General features: G+C 48.2%; 1 long non-coding RNA gene across 2 annotated transcripts; it reads right to left on the bottom strand.

Moving 5' to 3' along the window:
• Positions 1–773: 773 nt before the first annotated feature.
• Positions 774–6262, bottom strand: LOC148050356 (uncharacterized). Of its 2 annotated transcripts, none has more exons than XR_015701361.1 (3): positions 5161–6262; positions 4538–4633; positions 774–4439 (listed from the first exon to the last, which is right to left on the bottom strand). It is a non-coding gene; the product is annotated as an uncharacterized LOC148050356 (long non-coding RNA). The 2 variants fall into 2 exon arrangements; XR_015701360.1 differs by having other exon boundaries at positions 774–4633; positions 5161–5260; positions 6120–6262.

Genomic DNA, 6262 nt, shown 5'->3' with positions numbered 1-6262 from the left:
GAGAGGAGAGCAGTTGAGCTCAAGGAGGATTCGAGGTAAGCAGGTCAGCTCAAAACACAAGACGTCCTTTAAAAGCTAGAGCGACCTGAACGCTTCCAATCAGCATTAAGACTAACCGGTACGATTCCGAACACGTTCTTCGCGTAAAAGTACGCGCTCTTGCCGGTGTTGGAAAACGTCTCACCCCTTCCTTACGGCACGGCTGCAGGGAGACAACCCTGCGAGGCTGCAGGACAAGGGCGTACCGCAATCAGAATCTACGCTTACAGATCCGCCGCAACAGCTACGGTCCTCGCGCTCCTGCGCATCTTGCTGGCTCGGTCGATAAAGCTGGAAGCGAAGCGTAACGCTTTCGAGGGTAAAAGGAAAACCAGAGGACAAATCGCAGCAATTCGCTTCCTACTAAAAAAGCTGTGCGTGTGCTTACAGACATCCAATAAAAATACTTCTACTGGAGAAGGGCTGGATTGTCCTTTTGCGTTAATTTAACTTGCACAGCTGTGAATCGATACCAGCAGATTATCTGTCTCCAAGATACGCAGTTATCATTTGACCAGGGGTTTTTTGCGCCTTACGTCATTAGGAGCGACATCTGGCCAGCCGCGCTGCCCGAGAGAGATGCTACTGAACTGCCAGGGAAACGCACCCTTGAAAGCCAGACAGAAAGAAAAGTACTTCAGAGCACCCCGTCAAACGAGCGCGGGGGGGGAAAACCCGTAACGTTCAGTTGCCTCTCCTGGTCAACGTTTAGAACGAATACCTAATGGCTCAAATACACCTAAGCAATTGCACGCCACAGCTAGTTGGCAGTTAAAGTTGAAACAACGCCACAGCTAGTTGGCAGTTGCAGTTGAAACAATGCAAGGCAGTTTGTATAGACAATTTTAACTTTTTTTTTTTTTCCTAAAGTTACATCTAGGGTAGAAAAATCAGTGAGAGAAGAGATCCCTCATACGGTTTTACTTTGCGGGCGGAATCCAATCCCCGGGGCTGCAATGCCTAAGGCTACCAGAAAGGACCGGCAGATTTGCTAACGCTTTTGGCTGCACCGAAGCACGCAGAGGAACGCGTGTTGATGACATCTCGGCTGTTGCAACTGAGAACCAGCGATGCCATCAACTTCCGGAAGACGTGCTGTGCTCGGCTCTTTGGAAGCAAACGGACTTTTCTTTCTCTCTCTCTCTTTTTTTTTTTTTTTTTTCTTTTTCTTTTTTTAAGAGAGCGGAAAGTCTCGCTGCTGCTGACTTCTACTGCCAAGCGCATCATCTCTGAAGATCCCCACTCTGATGGGGAGTTCATAAAACACAACTTCTTTGAATGAGAAAGACTTCCATTCTGGAAAATCTCTTTCCAACTGAAGTAAGAAACCACACGCTGTAGGTTAAGGAAAAAGGACGCTGCCGAAGCAGTAACTCACCGAAACCACGTCAGGACTTGCTGTCGCTACTTACAAGGCTGGCAATGCTTCCCGGGAAAGCGACGCCGATTCCTCCTCTTTTGTCCACGTCTCTCCTTGGACCTGGATCGCTTTTAGTATGGGTGCCAGTATCTCAGCAAGCTTTTCAAGTACTACTGTAAGATATTTTCAAAACTTACTGACTGAAAAAGCACACAACAGACGATCCCTCAGAAACATCTGTAACGCGACGCTTCCCGGACACGTCCGCGCTTTAAGCTACGACGGCAAGATAAGCAGGGCTCAAGAAACGCCATGCCGATGAGGCGACGCGTTCGAGACCCTCGGGAGGCTTACCGAGGGGCCCCATGATCACCAAGAGCTACGGAAACATCAAGACCCGAGAAAACCAGGGTACGAGACACAGAAGACAGACTACGCAAAAGCAGAACACACAGACACAGGATGGAACCGCCCTGCCCAGCCAACGTCAGCAGCGTGCTAAGAACAGTAACCCGGTCCTTTTCCCTTCCCAAAGGAGACTGCTCCTGGACAGGCCTCTCCCTGACACCAACTTTATAACCCCTCCCTGCAATTCCTATCCTTGATACCTCCTCAGCCCTCACCCCGCAACTGAGCTTTCAGAGGGCCAGGGATCTGAATCCACCCTCAAAAAAGAAAAAAAGAAAACCACCACACACCTAACTAGAACATTCCTGCACTCGCTCAGTTCCTCTTCATTATCTAAAAAAAAAACCGAAAAACAAAAAACAAAAAAACCCAAAACCTCCCAACCCAAAAACCCACAGCACACTAACAAACTAAAACACAGTGCTGGTATTCAGCATCGGTCTGGTTACTGCCAACCGCTTCTGCGACACCCTCCTCCTCAAAAGCACCGCACCGCTCTGCTCCCCTGCTCCACGCCTGTTCTCAAGAAAGATGCTGCGGCTGTCGCTCGGTGCACCTAGGATGCCAGGAGACACAAAGTTCCCGTGGCGCTCGGGTGAAATAGCCAGCCCCGTGTGCCTCCCCTCTACCACCCAGCTCACCTCAACTTCTCGGCCGATTCTCAAGGCAGCCAGCACAGCTCCCACAGAACCAAACGGGAAATGATTAACCAACATGCCATTTCATACTTTACTATTAAATGACGACCCGGCTGACAACCACCTCGCCTCCTCCAGCCGCTCCTCAGCGGGAAGCTACGCCCCCTCCGAGGCTGTTAAAAGGGAGGACCCTAAGGAAAGAGAACAACTCCTTGAAAACTAAAGACAGGGAACGGGATAAAAGCAAAAAACTTCAATAATGACGGGAATTAGGGCAACAAAGAGAAAAAAATGAAAACCGGGGACAGTGAACTAAAAGAGAGACGTAGGAAGACAATTGAAAAAGCAAAGGTACTAATAGAGACAAGGAAGAATTAAAAAAGGGAAACGGCAAACGGAATACAAGTAGACAGAAGCTTTTGTCGTGGTTTAACCCCAGCCAGCAGCTAAGCACCACACAGCCGCTACGGGGGAGAAAATTGGAAGGGTGGAAGTCAGAACACTCGTGGGTTAAAGGAAGAACAGTTTAACAATTGAAGGAAAAGACAACAGAATAGTAGTAATAGTACTAGTAGTAATAATAATAAACCAATAACAGTATACAAAGCAAGCGATTCACTCTACAGGTGCTCACCACTTGCCGACCGATGCCAAGCACGTCCCTGAGCAGCGATCGCTGACTCCTGGCCAACGACCTCCCGTTTTCCTACCGAGCGTGACGTCACACGGGAGGGAACAGCGCTTCGGCCGGTGCGGGTCAGCTGAGCTGGCTGTGGCGCCTCCCAGCTTCTGGCGCACCGGGCAGAGCACGGGAAGCTGAAAGGTCCTTGAGCGGTCTAAGCGCTACTTAGCGACAAACAAAAACGTCAGTGCGTTACCAACATTGTTCTCATCCTAAATCCAAACCGCAGCACTGTGCCAGCTACTAGGAAGAACCTTAACTCTCTGCCAGCCGAAAGCAGGAGGCTTTGAACAGCAAGGGCGATGGAAGAAATAAGGAAAAACTTAATCAATAGCGACAGGGAGCTCCCTCGGAGAAGGAAAATTTAGAAAGCGAGGGCACTAAGGGAAGAGAAGAAACAATTAAACCCAACTAAACCCCAAGTCAACATAGAACACTGAAAAAGCAACAGGGATTAGGGAAATAAATGGGAAAATTAAAAAACAGGACAGCAAACTAAAGGGACGGAGAAGGAAAATTCAAAAAACGAGGGCCCTAAGGAAAGACAAGAAAGAATTAAAACATAAATACAGGGGAATAAAGGCAGCAAAGAGGACAAAAGGAGACAGGAGAGTGCTTAAAGGAAGCGGCGATTAAGAACATCAGGAAGTGATTTAAAAACCCGCATCGGTGAACTAAAACGGAGACGGAAAAAACGGAAAAAGACAGAAAATTATTTTTGAATCATTTATATAATACAGCAGATATAGGTTTGTATTTGGAAATCCTTCTTTTTATATATATATATGAATTCTGTATATATACATATGAATATTATTTTTATATATATATATATATATATATATATAAAGGCGAGAGATTTTTCTCTACTGCAATGCCTCACACCCGTATTTACAGTTTTGAACGTTTTTAATCACACACACGAATTTTCGAGGCCGATTCCTCCTCTTTTGTCCACGTCTCTCCTTGGACCTGGATCGCTTTTAGTGCGGACGCTAATATCTCAGTAAGCTTTTCAAGTACTACTCTAAGATATTTTCAAAACTTATTGACTGAAAAAGCACACAGCTTTTATGACGAAAACAAAGCCTGTTTCTTCTGAACGCCTGAACTCTTACAAACGGCGTCTTTCCTCTTTTAGGACGCAACTATTTTCCCGATATCATTTCCTAGTAAGCGCACAGAAACAGAAGATTGCGCTTTCAGGAAGGCAAAATAAATGGAGGGAAGTCGGCTTTGCACAGGCAGAACACGCTCCAGCGCAGACCACCTTTTCCTTTTAGGATCTGCGTTAAAATAGTTCCTAGAAAAACTACAGAAGGAAGGAGAGCTGGCGCATTCTTGATGTTAACTTTGAAGTCCATGCTACAAGCGCCTTAGGAAAAACGCGGACACGCATCGCGGACGTACCTTGTGCTCGCAGACCGCTACGCAGCCTTTCCGTCCGTCTTGCGCTTTCACGGCAGAAGAAAGGGCGACCACGGTGAAACGGCGGCAGCTGACACTCTGCTGAGAGAGGAAAAAAAACCTGTAGCATAAAGCTGGGGAGGAGTCCCAAGCTGCCCGGTTTTGTGAAGTCTTGCGAAGGCTACAGCCGAGCGAAGGAAAAAATAGCCCTTTGGAACATATTGCCAAACAACATTCGGCAATAAAACTCGGAGGCGTTTGACACGCGCCCATTTTTTGGTAACTTGCTATTTGCTTCCTGTTATCGTTGTTCTTCCTTCAGAACCTCTACTTGGAGCCAACTTCTTTGCTACCGGTTCAAGCGTTTCCCTTCCTGGTATTACTAGCACACGGGCCCAGGCAAGTCCCTGAACTGCTCTTCCGAACTTCTCCAAACGACAATTGCAGCCACGAAAGAGGACTTCAAGGGAGGAAAAGGAGAGGCCGGGCAGCAAAAGAGCTCTGCAGGCTGCCACCAGTCAACATTCCACTCTTTTTTTTTTTTTCTTTTAAATACACCCCCCCCGCCCCCAAATACAAACAAAAAAACCCCCATGACCTTGTATTTTTTTCCTTTGGGAGCTCACCCCTGTCTCAGCACAGTGTCCTCCACAGAGCAGGAAGCGCAGACGATCTGTATCCCGATTTGCACGTGACGAATCCGTGTTCAGAAGAAATAGGCCAGATCTGTAAGACCGGTGTTATTTTGGGGGTTTTAACAATCACAACGCAATTGCATCGACCGACGCGTTTGTGAGAAAACTCCTTAACTTCTAAACGTAGCACCTCCTTGGGTAAAAAAACGTGTGCGAGACTGAAAAAAAGGGATGATTCAGAGCTCCCGCTCACGATGGAGCCGTGGCGAAAGGAATGAAAGTGAAGACAAACAGCAGCAACACGAAGTGAAATTCGGCTTTAATTCTAGGCACGTGCTTAAGAGACTCTCCAAGCCCACACCTCAATCCTAGGAGCGACTAGCCCTTTTCTGGAAGGACAAACTTTGTTACTTCAAAGTCCTAGACCGAAGGCTCCACGGAACAGAACGTGCACCGAGCCACAGGCCACCGTGCCATCGACGCTCTGATGGCAAAGAAAAACCAAGGAAAACTAAAGTTTAAAGATCGGTTTCCATCGCGTTTCATTCCTTACGTTTCCACTGGCACCTAGGTGCTCCAAAATGAACTCTACTGACCCCGCATGTTACTAACAATTTAGTTCTGCGTATCAAAACAACAGGCTATTTCCAGCTCGCCCATCAAAGTAGCACGACCGACCAGAAGAGAAACACCGGACCCTAAAGAAGGGAACAGGCAGCTCTTCATTTCTCCTAGAGGAAAGTCTGTTCTTTTGCCCGGAAGGCAAACAGCCGAAACTGCCAAGGGAGCACTGCAGGAACGCGGCGCGCTCTCTCAGCTGCAATTTGTCATCGGCTTTTCTGCACGGGCAGCGGCTTTGCCTTTCCTCTGGCTTTGATGTGGCGCCCCTGGAGCGTCCTTGACCCGGCAAGGGTTTCTCCCCGCTCCCGCAGCCCCAGACACGCGATTACCTGAGCGCCGAGCGGAATCACCCACGCGGGATTTTCTTCCCGGGACGCAGAAGGTGACGCTGGGAAAGGAGGAGGCAAAAAAGGAAGCGGTTTGTCCGGCAGCCACGGCCCTAGAAACTACACCTCCCGGCATGCCCCGGGGA

This window comes from Nipponia nippon, unplaced genomic scaffold, assembly GCF_047370975.1.
Source record: "Nipponia nippon isolate SJK-2023a ecotype South Korea unplaced genomic scaffold, ASM4737097v1 scaffold_9, whole genome shotgun sequence".
In the NCBI taxonomy this organism is placed as follows: domain Eukaryota; kingdom Metazoa; phylum Chordata; class Aves; order Pelecaniformes; family Threskiornithidae; genus Nipponia; species Nipponia nippon.
Note: the sequence above shows the minus strand (reverse complement) of the source record. Positions and strands in the feature narration are given on the sequence as shown.